Source organism: Ovis aries, chromosome 24, assembly GCF_016772045.2.
Source record: "Ovis aries strain OAR_USU_Benz2616 breed Rambouillet chromosome 24, ARS-UI_Ramb_v3.0, whole genome shotgun sequence".
NCBI classification, from domain to species: domain Eukaryota; kingdom Metazoa; phylum Chordata; class Mammalia; order Artiodactyla; family Bovidae; genus Ovis; species Ovis aries.
This window is the reverse complement of record NC_056077.1, coordinates 9,943,376-9,960,566: the sequence shown is the minus strand read 5'-3', so window position 1 is coordinate 9,960,566 and position 17,191 is coordinate 9,943,376.

The following is a 17,191-nucleotide window of genomic DNA, read 5'->3' as shown; positions in this document are numbered from 1 at the left end:
AGTTTGAAATAAGACTTTAAAATGTTCATTTCAGTCCTCCTGACTGTAGATGGCCATGATGACTAAAACAACAAGATTAAAGTTTAGGGGGTTCCTAAACTTTCATTCTAGTGAATGAAGCATTCTGGACTTTTATTGCTATGGTGCAGATTCAATCCATGGTTGGGGAACTGAGATTCTGCAAGCCCTACAGCATGGCTCAAAAAAGAACAAAAAAAAAAAAAAAAGAGAGAGAGAGAGAGAAAGAGAAACAAAAGAAATAACAGAATTAAAGTTTAAAAAGTTGTAGATTTAAATAGCTAAATGTTTAAATGATTTTAGAAATAAGTTTGTAAAACTATAGACAGTGAAAAGATTAGTGGTTGCCAGGGGTTGGAGAAGGGTAAAGAGAGAGTGACGAAAAACACAGGGGTCTTTAGGCCAGTGTCAACTTGAAAAAAAAAAAAAAGGACAACGTGAGAGTTGCAAGTTTTATCTGGGGCAAAATGAGGGCTGCAGCCTGGGAGCCAGTACCTCAGATAGCTCTGAGAAACTACTCCAAAGAGGTAAGAGAAAGGTCAGTATATATGTGATTCTGGTGAAGGGGGGGTACCTGCAATCAAGCACATATTTTTTTTAAATATAAATTTATTTATTTTAATTGGAGGCTAATTACTTTACAATATTGTATTGGTTTTGCCATACATCAACATGAATCCGCCACGGGTGTTCACGTGTTCCCCATCCTGAACCCCCCTCCCACCTCCCTCCCTATACCACCCCTCTGGGTCATTCCAGTGCATCTGCCCCGAGCATCCTATATCCTGCATCGAACCTGGACTGGCGATTTGTTTCTTATATGATATTATATATGTTTCAATGCCATTCTCCCAAGTTATCCCACCCTTGCCCTCTCCCACAGAGTCCAAAAGACTGTTCTATACATCTGTGTCTCTTTGCTGTCTCGCATAGAGGGTTATCATTACCATCTTTCTAAATTCCATATATATGCGTTAGTGTACTGTATTGGTGTTTTTCTTTCTGGCTTACTTCACTCTGTATAATAGGCTCTAGTTTCATCCACCTCATTAGAACTGATTCAAATGTATTCTTTTTAATGGCTGAGTAATACTCCATTGTGTATATGTACCACAGCTTTCTTATCCAGTCCTCTGCTGATGGGCATCTAGGTTGCTTCCATGTCCTGGCTATTATAAAAAGCAAGCACATATTTTTTGCCAAAGGTTCCTGCTGGTCATGAAAAGTCATTGTGAAGGATTTTAATGCTTTTCTAGTTACGAGGAGATGCAAGAATTGGGCTCATAAAATCGGCTCCTAAAAATATCTATCTGAAGACCTGTCCTGCCAGTTTCCCAGAGCACAGAGCGCCTCATTTCTGCTCTGCACCTTGCACTCCTTTCAGGGGGTGTTGAAGGTCAGCAGCTACAGCAGCACCTGACTTGATCCTTGTCAAGGTAGACGTCCATGAGTGCATGCACGCTCAGTCATGTCTGACTGTGTGACCCATGGACTGTAGCCCATCAGGCTCCTTTGTCCATGGAATTTTCCAGGCAGTAATGCTGGAATGCTGGAATGGGTTGTCATGCCCTTCTCCAGGGGATCTTCCCAACCCAGGGACTGAACCTAAGTCTCTTATGCCTCCTGCATTGGCAGGCAGATTCTTTACCACTGCACCACGTGGGAATCGGCCAAGGAAGACGGTAAATGCCTGTTTGTAGCTGACAGCACTGAAGCTGTTCTGTGTGAACTGTCACGGTGGCCACAGGACATGGTGCATTTATCAAATCTCACAGAAGATACATTAAGAGTGAAACCTAACATAAACTATGGACTTTAATAATAATGTATCAATACTGGTTTACCAATGACAACAAATGTCCCACACCAATGCTAGATGTTAATAATTAATAATGGGGGCAATGGGGTGGGGGAATATATGGTAATGCTTTGAACTTTCATAAAGTTGGTTTTTTTTGCACACTTAAAACTGCTCTAAAAGCAAAACTTGTTTATACTTCTGAAATTATTAGAGCTTAACTCTGTTCTGAGACTGGATATACTGGGACCCTGGATGTATATTAATACTTTCTACAGCAGAGTTTCTCCACCTGCAATGGAGGAGACCCCAGTTGTATTTCTGGGATAGCAAGATCCCCTGGAGAAGGGATATGCTACCCACTCCAGTGTTCTTTGGCTTCCCTGGTAGCTCAGACAGTAAAGAATCCGCCTGCAATGTGGCAGACCAGGGTTCGATCCCTGGGTGGGAAAGATCCCCTGGAGAAGGGAATGGCAACCCACTCCAGTATTCTTGCCTGGAAAATCCCATGGATAGAGGAGCCTGGTGGGCTACAATCCATTGGGTCGAAAAGAGTTGGACACAACTGAGTGACTAAGAACAGCTCTACACAGTATAATCACCTGAGGTATTTTATGCAGGGGTCCTTCTCCCCAACACCAATTAAATCACAATCTTGAGGGTGGGGCCTGGGCTGATAAAGAGGTTCTGAACACAGTTTCTAATGTGGGAGGTAGGTGTGTGTGTGTTGGGGTGGTGTTGCCCATACCAATGAAAAATGCCCTGGACACCAGCTGGGTGGATTATACTTCAACAACTTTGACACTATTGGAGTTAGCAGCAGAGTTTCAGAGCTCACAGTTTAAAGGCTCAGTCTTACAAGGCGATGACAGAGGATGAGATGGTTGGATGGCATTACTGACTCAATGGACATGAGTTTGAGCAAGCTCCAGGAGCTGGTGATGGACAGGGAGGCCTGGTGTGCTGAGGTCCATGGGAAAAGAGTGGGACACGACTGAGCGACTGAACTGAACTGAACTTACAAGACTGCCCTCCTCCCCAAGATGCCAGTTGCAAACCTGTGCTTCAGACTGACTGGTTATAACTCAGAGGTTCCCATGACCTCCTCACCATCCCCCCCTTCTTTTTTTGATGTAGACCATTTGTAAAGTCTTTATTGAATGTGTTACACTATTGCTTCTGTTATTTTTATGTTTTAGCTTTCTGGGCATGAGGCACACAGGATCCTAGATCCCCGGGCAGAGATCCCCAGCGTTGGAAGGTGGAGTCTTAACCACTGCACCTCTGGGGAAGTCCCTCCCCTTTGGATTTGATTAATCTGCTACAGCAGCTCACAGAAATCGGAGACACATTTTACTTCCTAGATTTAAGTAAGTTTACCCTAAAAAGTTTAAGTAAGTTTAATCCGGTTTATCCTAAAAGCTCAGGAACAGCTGGATGGAAGAGATACACAAGGAACCGCATGAGGAAAGGGCGCCGGGAAGTCCAAGCTCTATCCAGGTGTACCTCTCTCCCCAAACCTCTGAGTTTTCTTCAACCTGGAAGCGCTCCAAACCCTGTCCTCTAATGGAGGTTTCATTATCAGTCATCAGCAATCGGTTCAAGTTCCAGCTCTATTCCGCTCCGGGAGGTGGGACTGAAAGCTCAAACCTGCCAATCACTTGGATGGTTCCCCTGGCAACCAGCCCCCACCCCCAAGAGAGGGCAGCAGTCGCCTAATTAACATAACAATAGACACATTTATCTCCCTCAGTCCTTAGGAAATTCGAAGGATTTTCGGAGCTCTCTGCCAGAAATGGGGACGAAGACCAAATATACGTTTCTTATTATAAATCATAATATCACATCACGTTTTGAAAACCTCCTCCAGAGTTTCTAGCAAAGGCACTACAGACTTCCATGGTTGGGGTGGGTAAGATGGGTGAAGGCACAAGACGGGTGTTTACAGTTCCTGCTCTGAGGTCAGACAACGTGTGTTCAAATCCACACTCTAATGAGCTGAATAACACTGGGCTCCGGGAGTTGGTGATGGACAGGGAGGCCTGGCGTGCTGCGATTCATGGGGTCGCAAAGAGTCGGACACGACTGAGCGACTGAACTGAACTGACCTGAGTCCCTTCGTGTCTCCAGCCTCAGCCTGCTCATCTGTAAAACGGGGATAAGAGCAGTTGCTCCACGATGTTGCTGTGGGAGTAAAATCATTTGATTCATGCAAAGCAGCAAGCACAGAGCAAAGATCCAACACACGTTTCTGTTTGAGTTTATGTTGTAGGAGAGAGTTGCAATGTGAGATCCGCATCCCTGTTTACAGACGGGGAAACTGAAGCCTATACAGGGAAAGTCGCCCCTAATTCACACAGCAGGCTAGCAGATGAAACAAGACTGGCACCAGCGTCAAACGGGTCACAAATTCAGATGCTAATTCAGCCGAGCCTAAAACGCGCGGCAGGTGCTGAAAACACTACCCTTTGAAATGCACAGGAGGTGCATGCAGTTCCCAGTATGACCACTAGGTGACGTTCTTACCCTATCTATGACCAAAAGTGAAGTGAAGTCGCTCAGTCGTGTCCGACTCTTTGCGACCCCATGGAGTGTAGCCTATCAGGCTCCTCCGTCCATGGGATTTCCCAGGCAAGAGTGCTGGAGTGGATTGCCATTGTAGTCAGGAAATGGACAAAAATTTTAAGTACAAGAGTAGAGAATTTCCTACCTCTTCCCTGTGCGTGCCTGCTAAGTTGCTTCAGTCATGTCCAGCTCTGTGCGACCCTATGGACTGTAGGCCGCCAGGTTCCTTTGTCCGTGGGATTCTCCAAGCAAGAATACTGGAGTGGGCTGCTGTGCCCTCCTCCATGGGATCTTTCTGACCCAGGGATCGAACCCACATCTCCAGTCTGCTGCACTGGCAGGTGGGTTCTTTACCCCTAACGCCACCTGGGAAGCCCACCTCTTCCCTAGGATCCAGCAAAAATATTTAACAAAGGATTTTGTATACTGTAGGCACTTAATATATAACTGAGTCAAAAAATAAGGTTCAGATCCATTATCTACGGAATTGACTCCTGTGATGGTTAAGAACATAGATTTTTGAATGTCTGAGTTCAAATTCCAGCGCCCTATTTATCAGCTTTCAAATCTTTTCTTCATAGTTTCCTTAGTTTCTTCCTCTGTAAAATGACAATGATAATATTGACTACCTCGGAGGGTTAAATAAGTTAACGGGGGTAAAACAAGTTTTTTAAAAAATGCCTCATACATTTGAGTGGTATATGGGTGTTAGCAATTGTTAATTTATTTCTTAAACAGCATTATTGAGGGACAACTGATAGAAAACAGACTGCATATATTTAAAGCATACAGTTGATAAGTTTTGATTTATATATACTGTCCGGAGAAGGAAATGGCAACCCACTCCAGTATTCCGGCCTGGAGGATCCCATGGACAGAGAAGCCTGGCGGGTTATAGTCCATGGGGTCTTAAAGAGTCAACACAAACTTATCGACTAGATCACCACCACCATACTGTACCTGTGAAACCGTCACCACAGTCAAGATAGTGAACTGTCAACTGAAAAATTCAGTCACAGCCTGAAAGTAGAGAGTTGTTTTATTCGGTGGGAATTCTTAGGATTTCAAGCCCTGGAGGCGGCATCTCAAGTGGCCCCAAGCGAACTGCTCCAAGGAGCTGGGGGAAGGAGTCAGGTTATACAGAAGTTTGCAACAACGGGCAGGTGGTCTGAACGTCAGAGATGATTGTTGATTAAGGAAAACCAGATATCTCAAGTTAAGGCATTTAGCGTTCGTCTGTGTATGGGAAGGTGCAAGCATCTGGGCTCACTGAAACCATTCCATTCATATGCATCTCAGTTATCTGGGGCTGGTGTCCTGCTTCTTGACTTTATTACATCCTTAGTTCCCATAGAGGCTTCCCTGGTGGCTCAGACGGTAAAGAGCCTGTCTGCAATGTGGGACACCTGGCTTTGATTCCTGGGTTGGGAAGATGCCTTGGAGAAGGAAATGGTAACCCACTCCAGTGTTCTTGCCTGGAGAATTCCATGGATGGAGGAGCCTGGTGGGCTGTGGTCTATGGGGTTGCAAAGAGTCAGACATGACTGAGCGACTAACACTTTCTTTCACTTTAATTAGTGATGGGGGGGGTGCTATTGCATCATGGACAGGTTTGCATAAGGTCATGAGGAAATTTGGGGGGGATGATATGTGTGTTCTGTGAAATAGAATGCTGCTACTGCTACAGAGCCTGGTAGGCTGCAGTCCATGGGGTCACTGAGAGTCGGACACGACTGAGCGACTTCCCTTTCACTTTTCACTTTCATGCATTGGAGAAGGAAATGGCACCCCACTCCAGTGTTCTTGCCTGGAGGGTCCTGGGGCCGGGGGAGCCTGGTAGGCTGCCGTCTATGGGGTCACACAGAGTCGGACACGATTGAAGCGACTTAGCAGCAGCAGTAGGAACATTCTATTTCACAGAACACACATATCATCCCCTCCAAATTTCCTCATGACCTTTTGCAAACCTGTCCATGATGCAATATCACCCCCCTCCAATCACTAATCTCCATCGATTAATGTGGATTTTCCATCGGTGGAATCATATAGTGTGTGCGCCTTTTCCTCTTGCTTCTTCCTTTTTCCAATTTTTCTCTATTTCCGTATTTTTGGCTGCCCTAGGTCATCACTGCTACATATGGACTTTTCTCTAGTGGTGGTGAGGGAGTTACTCTGTAGTTGGGGTGCCTGGCTTCTCACTGAGGTGGCTTTTCTCGTTGCGGAGCAGGACTGTAGAGTGAGTGGGCTCAGTAGTCCTGGCGCATAGATTTTTTTTTTCCTCCAGTGTTTTGTTTTTTTTTTTAAATTGGCACCAACCCAGTAGAACAACGAGTTCTCCTGCATAGCACCTGTCCTCTGCACTAAGAGCTTGGACAAATGTTAAGCTTAACCAAATGCCCACCTTGGATAGTCAGCTCAATTATACCCTTAAAAACACCTAGGTGTGAGCAGGGTTACTTTCTAGAACACCTTCCAAATAATCTTATTTGAAATGAACATACATCCAAAGTAACAGAATGCCTCTAGTTGCTCTAAAGTATATAAACGTTCAGGGACTCCCGAGGCCAGTTAGAGTAGCTGGCCCCTGGGTCCCCCTTCCAACAGTCAGTTAGTTGCCCGAGGCGTGTGTGATCTTCCCAGACCAGGGATCGAACCCCGGTCCCCTGCATTGGCAGGTGGATTCTTAACCCCTGAACCAAACCAGGGAAGTCCGTGGCTTCTTTCGGCGTGTTTCTTTCAGGTTCATTCAGGTTGCCGAGTGGGTGAAGTTCGTTTCTTCTGGCTGGCGTTGGGTGATCACAGCACAGTTAATCCACGAACCTGGGCTGCTTCCAGCTGGGGGATGTTACAGATGAAGCTGCTGTGAGCACTGTTGTACGAGTCTCCATAGGGATGCACATCTTCATTTCTCTGGAGTAAACACCTAGGAGTGGGATGGGAGGAAACTGCCAAAGTGGTTCAGAGGCATTGTCCATCCCTACCCGCAGCGTCTGAGGATTATAGTTGCCCCATATTCTTGCCCACAATGAGGGCAACCAACCTTTTGGGGTTTTGACATTCTAATAGGTGTGTAGTGGTATCTTTGTTGTTATTTAGTTGCCTTGTTCAGCCGCTCAGTCGTGTCTGACTCTTTGTGACCTCATGGACCGCAGCATGCCAGGTCTGCCCGTCCATCACCATCTCTCGGAGATTGCCCAAGTTCGCGTCCATTGAGTCGGTGAAGGCATCCAACCATCTCGTCCTCTGCCATCCTCCTCTCCTTCTGCCTTCAGTCTTTCCCAGCATCAAGGTTTAGGTCTAGTTGTTTATTGTGGTTTTAACTGGCGTTTCCCTAGTGAGAAATTATGTTACCATCTTTGCTGGTGTTCACTTGCCGTCAGCATATCTTCTCTGCCAAAATGTTCAGATTTTAAGCTCATTAAAAATTTGTTTCGGCTGCTTACGTGTTGAGTTTTGCGAACACTGTATACATTTTGGATACAAGTTCCTTGTCAGTTATAGGTTTGGCCAAGTTTTCTCCTAGTCTGTGGCTTGAGAATGGAAATTCTCTTATGAATGTCTTCTGAAGAGCTGTTGTTAATTTTGATGAGGTCATGGGGCGGGGGGCAGTGTCCTCATGACAGGGTTAGTGTCTTTATAAGAGGAGACACTTGGCTTGCTACCTCTCCGCACAGGAAACGCCTTGTGGGGACACAGTGGGTGAGAAGGCGGCTGCCTGCAAGTCAGGTGGAGAAACGACACCAGAGCCGGGCCGTGCTGGTGCCCTGATCTCAGACTTCAGAACAGTGAGAAATCCATTTCCGGTGTTTATGGTGTTGTGTGTCACCCTGCGGTATTTCGTACGGCGGCCTCTGTTGACCAAGTGAGAGTGAAAAGTATTACTCAGTTGTGTCTGACTTTTCGCGACCTCAGGGACTGTAGCCCACCAGGCTCCTCTGTCCATGGGATTTTCCAGACAAGAAGACTGGAGTGGGTTGCCATTTCCTTCTCCAGGGTAATTTTCTCAATCCAGGGATCCAACCTGGGTCTCCCGAATTGCAGGCAGATTCTTTACCGTCTGAGCCAGCAGGGAAGCCCATTGACTAAAACATACCTTTAATCTCATCCCATGCGTTTTTCATCTCAGACATTGTAATTTTCATCTCTAGAAGTTCAATTCAGGGTTTTGTTTTAAAAATATCTTCCACGTCTCCACTTAATGTGCCACTTTTTTTCCTCTGGCTTCTTGAACACATAGAATGCGGTGATAATAGCTTTTAAAATGTCCTTGTCTACGAATTCTGTTATCCACGTCATTTCTGGTTTGGGTTTAATTGATTGATTCTCCCCTGTCCCCCTTGTGGATCCTAGTTTCCTACCTCTTTGCATGCCTGTTATTTTTTTTTTTTTAATTGCAGCAGTCTCCAACATTTCTGGCACCAGGGTTTTGTGGAAGACATTTTTTCCATGGACTGGAGTGGGGGTGGGGAAGGTTTCAGGATGATTCAAGCACATTACATTTATTGCGCATTTTATTTCTATTGTTATTAAATCAGTTCCATCTTAGATCATCAGGCATGAGATCCTGGAGGTTGGGAACCTCTGTTTTATTAGATATTGTGAATTTTACCTTATTTTGTGCTGAAAATTTCTTGTATTTTACTTACGTTCTTCATCTTTTTTTTTTTTTCTGCACAGGGAATGGACTGGAAACATTTTAATCTCTGGGGTCCTGCATTTAAACTTTGTTAGGCAGGACCAGAGTGGTATTGAGTCTAGGGCTTGCTGTTTTTTGGTCGGTAAGTTGTGTCTGACTCTTTGCGACACCATGGACTGCAGCATGCCAGGCTTCCCTGTCCTTCACTATCTCCTGGAGCTTGCCCAAACTCACTGGGCTTCCCTGGTGGTTCAGATGGCAAAGAAACCATCTGCAATGTGGGAGACCTGGGTTTGATCCCTGAGTTGGGAAGATCCCCTGGAGAAGAGCATGACAACCCACTCCAGTATTCTTGCCTGGAGAATCCCCATGGATAGAGGAGCCTGGCAAGCTACAGTCCATGGGGTCACAAAGAGTCAGACATGACTGAGCACCTAAGTACATGTCAATCAAGTTGGTGATGCCATACAACCATCTCATCCTCTGCCATCCCCTTCTCCTCCAGCCTTCAATCTTTCCTAGCAACAGGATCTTTTCCACTCAGTCGGCTCTTCGCATCAGGTGGCCGAAGTATTGGAGCTTCAGCTTCAGTATCAGTATTCAGGATTCATTTAGGATTAACTGGTTTGATCTGCTTGCTGTCCAAGGGACATTCAAGAGTCTTCAGCAACACCATAGTTCAAAAGCATCAATTCTTCAGCACTCAGCCTTCTTCATGGTCCAACTCTCACATCCACACATGACTACTGGAAAAACTATAGCTTGGACTATCTGGACCTTTTTCAGCAAAGTGAGTCTGAGGCTAATTTTGCCCTAATCCTGAGACAAAATCCTCTGGCTATTTGACCTGATGTCACACAAATGATGAAATCTACTGAGCGTGGTGTGATGGGGAACGATTCCCAGCCTGGAGGGTGGGGCTCTGGGGAAGGCTCCCTCTGATGCTCTTGGGTGGTCCTTCCCCAGCCTGGGGTCATTTCCTCACAAGTGTGCACTGATCTTGCTCACCTGGAGACCCTCAGACAGTCTCTCTGGGCAGCGTCCTCCTCTTCAGAGCTCTGCCCTTCAGACTCTGCACACCCTTGCATCCCACGTCTCGGCTCCCTTAACTGGAGACGTTCTCCCTGCACCACGGCCTGGAAACTCCCTGTCCAGGCAGTGAGCTTCAACGATAGGGGAACTCACCTCATTTGTTTCCCATCAGAGAGGTCTGTCCTTCATGCCTGATGTCCCGTGTCTTGAAAATCATTGTACCATATATTCTGGGTGTTTTTTTGAGTAGTTTCAGATGGGAGGGTACAGTCAATCTCCATTATCCAATCTTAGCCAGAAGTTGATGCCCTATTAGGTTACCTATATGAATATATTACATATAATACATAGTATACTATTTATGTACTGGGGGCTTCCTTGGTGGCTCATATAGTAGAGAATCCATGTGCCATGCAGGAGGCCTGGGTTTGATCCCTGGATGGGGAAGATCCCCATGGAGAAGGGAATGGCTGCCCACTCCAGTATTCTTGCCTGGAGAATGCATATATTATATAGATACTAAAATAAAATTACAATGATTCTTGAACAACATAGGTTTAACTGCACATGTCCAGTTATACCTGGATTGATTTTCAATACTAAATATTACAGTACTACACAATCTACAGTTGGTTAAGCCCAAGGATATGGAATGGTGGATAACTAGGGCTGACTATCAATTATACTTGGGTTTTCGGCTGTGTTGAGGGCTGGTGCCCCTAACTCCCCTACACTGTTCCAGGGTCAACCCTGTATGTATACCAGTTTGGAAGGTTTAAAAAAAAAAAAATCTCCCCATGTGTGTTCATTCCAGTCCTGTCCCTGCCCAAGATAATCATTCTGACTCATGTGTATCTTTCCAGAAATGTTTGTCATTATACAATTATCTAAATATCTGCTTGTCTATGCGTGCTCAGTTATGTCTGACTCTTTGTGTCCCCGTGGACTATAGCTGGCCAAGTTCCTCTGTCCATGGGATTCTCTAGGCAAGAACAGTGGCGTGGCTTGCCGGGCCCTCTTCCAGGGGATCTTCCCAACTCAGGTATCGAACCCATGTCTCCTGCGTCTCCTGCATTGCAGGCAGGTTCTTTACCCACTGAGCCACCTGGGAAGCCCATATATCTGCTTAAGTGGTACCCTATTGTATGCATTGTTCTATATCTTTCTTTCTTCACTTATATCTTAAAAATCTTTTCCTATTGGCAAATACAAGCCTAACCTTTCTTTCTTTCTTTTTTTTAAAATGCTACAGAGTTCTCCATAGAATAGGTGTTTTATATTTCATTCAGCCATCCTGTACCGAAGGCCATTTGGTTTTTTTCCCTGTTACAATTAATGCGACAGTGAGCGTGTATAGACACATGTTTTAGCACACACGTATGTGTGTGTCTGAAGGGAGATTTCCAGAAAGACTGCCAGGTCTTTGGATACCAGCCAGGACCAGTGCACTAAGCACCGAAAAGATACCTTTTGAAATTCAAAGTGAAAAAAAAAAATACAAAAGCTACATTGTAAAATATAAATCTCATTTTTGAATGATACAAACTGACAAGGATGCTGAATTGAAAGCAGCTTCTTCCTGGACTTCTTTTTCTCTCTTTCTTGTGTTTGCCGTTATTATGCAGGGCTTTCTAAGCACTGCTTGGAGCCACCGCCTGTGAGATTTTGGCTTCAGGGAAGGACAAGTGGCAGATCCTACCTACCTGCAGGGGGCACCCAAGGAACACTTGCTGATTTGCTGCGTTGATTTGCTCGCGGCTGAAAGCACTCCTCCAGCCGTCACCTAAGACAATCTCCAGGCCTTCTGTAGGCAGATGGGTTTCACGTTAAATTCACACAGGCGGCGCTGTCCCTTCACTGGCTGGGGAAGTCAGATAGTTCTCTCAATGCGGTAGCTGCAGAGAGAGACGGAAATAAAACAGAGTCAGTGGGATGCTGGCCGGGAGGGAGGGTCCTGATGCGGTGGAGGCTTGGGCACACCACTCAGGTAGTGAGTCAGGTCCCCCGTCCCCCATACTCCAGCCTCTCCTAGTCCACTTCCCCCAGATGATTCAGAAAGTGAATGAGTTTTCCATCAGGCAGAAAGAGATTAAAAAAAAAAAAAAGTTTTAGTGGTGGATGTGGAATCTCTGGGCTGGTGCTAGTGGTAAAGAACCTGCCTGCAGTGCAGGTAGATGTAAGAGACTCGGGTTCGATCCCTGGGTTGGGAAGATCCCCTGGAGGAGGGCATAGCAAGCCACTCCAGTACTGTTGCCTGGAGAATCCCATGGACAGAGGAGTCTGGCAGGTTGCAGTCCATGGGGTTGCAAAGAGTTCGACACCACTGAAGTGGCTTAGCACGCGTGCAAGAGGGATTTCTAAGCAGTGGTTTATCTAATGTATTTGACACCCAGAGTAGACAGTGATTTTAACACCTTTCTCCTCTATACAACTGTATTCCCAATAATAATTATATTCCTGGTTAGCATATTGGTTTTGCTTCAGTTGAAAGATATTAAGATTACATTTCAATTTTTTATATTTTTTGGCTGCGGGGCATGTGGGATCTTAGTTTCCCAACCACGGAATGAACCTGAACGAACCCCGTGTGTGAAAGGCAAGGTCTTTAATCATTGGACCACCAGGGAGATACTCAGTCCAGTAAAAGACTGTGCACGAACTAAAATGTCCACGTTCCAAACAAAAATATCATACCTCGAGGGTCACACTCTGATTCACTGTTTTGAATTCTAGACACAAGAACTCCCAGTGGTCACATAGGAAGACAGATGGAAGCAGCCTCTGTTCTGGTTTCTTGGTTTTCCCATCACGGCTCACCTTGTGTGTGTTGAGTCTACGGTCTGGATGCAGGGGGCAAAACACCCCACGGGTTTGGAGACACGAACTGAGCCCAGAGAGAGAAAGACAACAATTCCCAGGTGTCAGGAACTTACTGTCTAAAGCAACATGTGTGACCTACCCTGAGTGTGAGGGGGCTGACCGTGTTGCGGGAAGTTCCTTGAGTTACCTTCTATGGATAACACAATATTTATTAAAAACCAAGCAATAAAAAGTGCTGATTTGCAACTTGTTGTTGTTGTTCAGTCGCTCAGTTGTGTCCAACTCCTTGCGACCCCATTGGCTGCAGCACACCAGGTTCCCCTGTCTCCCAGAGTTTGCTCACATTCACGTCCATTGAGTTGGAGATGTTATCTAACCAGCTCATCCTCCTTTGCCCACTTCTCCTTTTGCCTTCAGTCTTTCCCAGCATCAGGATCTTTTCCAATGAGTCAGTTCTTTGGAGCTTCAGCTTCAGCGCCAACTCTTTCAATGAATATTCAGGGTTGATTTCCTTTAGGATTGACTAGTTTGATCTCCTTGCAGTCCAAGGACTCTCAAGAGTCTTCTCCAGCACCACAATTTGAAAGCATCAATTCTTCAGCGCTCAGGCTTCTTTTATGGTCCAATTCTCACATCTGTACATGGCTACTGGAAAAACCATAGCTGTGACTACACAGACCTTTTATTAAAACTCAACAGTAACCAAAACACAATTACCACATGACCCAGTAATTCCACTTTTAGGTATCTATTCAAGAAAATTAAAAACTTACATCCACACAAAAACTTACATAGAAATGTTCAGAGCAATATTATTCATACCAGCCAAAAAGCAGAAGCAGCTCGAATGTCCACCAATGGATGAATGGTAAAGAAAATGCGATGTAGCCATTCAACGAGATAGTATTCAGCCACGAAAAGGAATGAGGTACTGACACCCACTGCACCGTGGATGAACCCAAAACACCCCGCTGCCCATCCTTTAGGAGACGGGCACTGTCCAGAAGTTCCCCAGCTGGCACACTCAACGTGTTTGAGGATTTTTTTCTTTCTAAACTTTTAAAAGTTGATTCCTTGGGCCTTTCAGACTGAGTTATCACATTTTACTATTCCTTTTTGCTGAGTTTTGGTTGAACCATGGCCAACTTTTTGAATTTACCTTTCTCATTTAATGGCATTTGAAACGTTGTCACTTCATCCATTCATCCATCTGCCCACCTGAGTCAGGAGATAGATGCCCCCCCCTTCGCCCCCGCCGAGGCCAAAAGGGGAGTACTGCTGCATGATGCTAACTCTCCATAGGCCTCTTTGGTAGAATCCATCTTAGCTGAGAGATGCATTCGCACACCTGGGAGGACCCTGAGATATACCAAATACGGACTCAGAACGGGCAAATCAAAATGACTGCCCAAAGGACACCCAGAAGAAATGCCCCATAAAAGTGATTCAAACGACCACGAGGGCACAGCTCTCTCTCTGAGCCCACTCGAGTGTCTGTACACACATGCTGTATTCTTTTTCCTCCTAAAAACACTTCACTTGTCACACTACTTTCCAACTTTGTGGGAGTTCTTTTCTGCAAAGCCCGAGGGTCGGGGCCTTGTCACTGACCCCAGGTCTAGTGGGTAGGATTTGGTGCTCTCACCACCACAGCCAGACCTCAATCTCAGGCCGGGAACTCAGCCCTGCAGGATGAGGCCACCCTAGATGGGGGTGAGGTGGGGCCACAAGCCAAAGGATGCAAGCAGACCCTGGCAGCTACAAATGCCGAGGAATCTGATTCTCCCTGGAGCTTCCAGAAGAAAGCAGCCCTCCTCACACCTAGATTTGAGCACCTTAAGCCTCATTTTGGAATTCTGACCTCCAGAGCTTTTCATAGTTTGGCTCCCTCCCCAGTTCACAAACAAAGAGGCTTGAAGGTCACCAAACCAGGACGTGGAGAAACCAGACTCCACGTGCATGTTTTCTGACATCACACTGATTATCTAGAGAAATGGTAGGATTGTCATGATAATCAACAGGCATTCTCTTGCATTTGGAATCACGTGGATTGTTAACTAGACATTAGGACGACTTGGTAGTGTAGATGAATTTACTTTGTGTGGTGTCGGGTCACTAACTTTGTGGTGGTTTGTGACAGCACCCATAGGAAATGAACACAACTCTCACCCAAGGCTTGAATCCAGTCTTTTTTGGTTTTTGTTTTTTGAGAAAAAAAAAAAAAGTGTACTTAACACTGTATCAGCTTCAGGTGTACCACATATTAATTCAATGTTCGTCTACACTACAAAGTGGTCACGATGTCTAGTTACCATCCGCATGATTCCAAATGTAACGGAATGCCTTTGATTATCATACCTACCCTACCATTTCTCTAGATAATCAGTGCGACTTCAGAAAACGTGGACATGGAGTTTGGTTTTTCCACTTTCTGGTGAACTTCCAGCCTCGTTTGTGAAATGGGGTGGGGGGTGGGCTAAATCACGGGTTTCTCACCCTGCTCCGTGGAGCTCTAGGGACTCACATGCAAGGGGCCCCAGCTTCCGCCCCCTCCAGCCAGAGTTATGTGCCCTAATTCTGTGAAAGAGTTTGTTTGAAGATAACCTTCCATTTTAGACAAAATGAGGCTCAAGGGGCTCAAATCAAGGTGTGAGGAGGGCTGCTTTCTTCCTGGGTCAGGAAGATCCCCTGGAGGAGGGCATGGCAACCCACTCCAGTACTGTTGCCTGGAGAATCCCATGGACAGAGGAGCCTGGAGAGTTACAGTCCATAGGGTAGCAAAGAGTCCGACAGGACTGAAGTGGCTTGGCCTGCATGCATAGCCAATTAACCATGTGATAGTTTCAGGTGGACAGCAGAGCAGCTCAGCTACACATATACATGTATCCATTCTCCCCCAGCTCCCCTCTCATCCAGGTTGTCACATGACATTGAGCAGAGTTCAATGTGCGATACAACAGGTCCTTGTTAAAACCGCTGCATTAAAAAAATTGTTTATAATAGGGAATTCCCTGGCAGTCCGGTGGTTAGGATTCCATGCTTTCACTGCCAAGGGCAAGGCTTCAATCCCTGGTCGGGGAACTGAGATCTCATGTAGCATGGCCAAAAAAAACACATTGTTTACAGTAAAATGGGGGACAAATAGAAACCCAATATCGCTGAAATGTTCTCTGAGCTCCAGCTCAGCCTCACTATAGGCACATTTAGGGTTTTTAGCTGATTCTCCTCCCTGCCCCTCACCTTGAGGGAAACAGGACATTACCTGAGCCATTTCTGAAGACTAGCTGTGTGCCCTTGGGTAAATAAAGGCAACTCTCAGTTTGCCCCCTGTTAAATGAGGGCAGGAACAACACCATGATCAAAAGGATTAATACAATGATGTGGTGAAGCATAGTATGATAATAATAGTAATGCCAACCGTTGATCACCCACCATGCTGAGTACCTTGCTAGGCCTTTACTTGATTCTCACAACTTCCATCCACAAGGCGTGATTCGCGGCGTTTTTCCAGGCTGGGAGAGGGGGCTGGGATTCCACTTGACAGAAAGGCCTCCTCAGTCAGGATAGCACCGAGCGGATTCCCCTGCATGAAAATTTCCTGGCCACACAGCCCCTCAACCGCTGTTACTGACTCAGCAGCCGACGGTTTGCAAGAAGTTTGGAGTGGAGGCCAAGACAGTGATCTGTGGATCCGAAAACACGACTCATTGAGATCAGCCTCTCCCCTACTCTCCACCCCTGTGAGTGCAAGTTCGTGTGCCTGATGCACAGGGCGGCCAAGCAAACCGAAACGTTGGAGTCTGGAGCAGAGAAAGGTTGATTGCAGGGCCAGGCAAAGAAAAAGATAGATAGCTTAGGCCCCAAAACACTGCCAGCCCAGCTTTTGGCAAAGAGTTTTTAAAAAGTCAGGTGATGGAGGAGTTCTCAGGGTATGTGATCAGCTCATGCACAAGTTTCTGATTGGTTGATGGTGAGGAGTCACGTGGGTTAACATTTGACTCAAGGAGGCCTGAGGCTGTACGCATCTGGTCATCACATAGTTACCATCTTCCTTTTGTTGGAGGGGGGAAGGGGTTTTAGAAACTTGCATCCAAGAGGAGCTAAGGCCGGGGAGATGGAGAGGTCCTGGTCTGTTACACCCTTGCGTAGTTTCTTCTCTCTCTTTACAGCAAAGAAAAAATGAACTTGGGTCATATAGATACTGTGTATATTACAGACGAAGCTCTGTATCAGGATTTTGAGCTGAATTCTTTTCTACAGGGAGCCCCACCTTGCCTAGGAAAATCATGCCAGACCCCCCGCCATGGCTGAAAGGCAGGGGG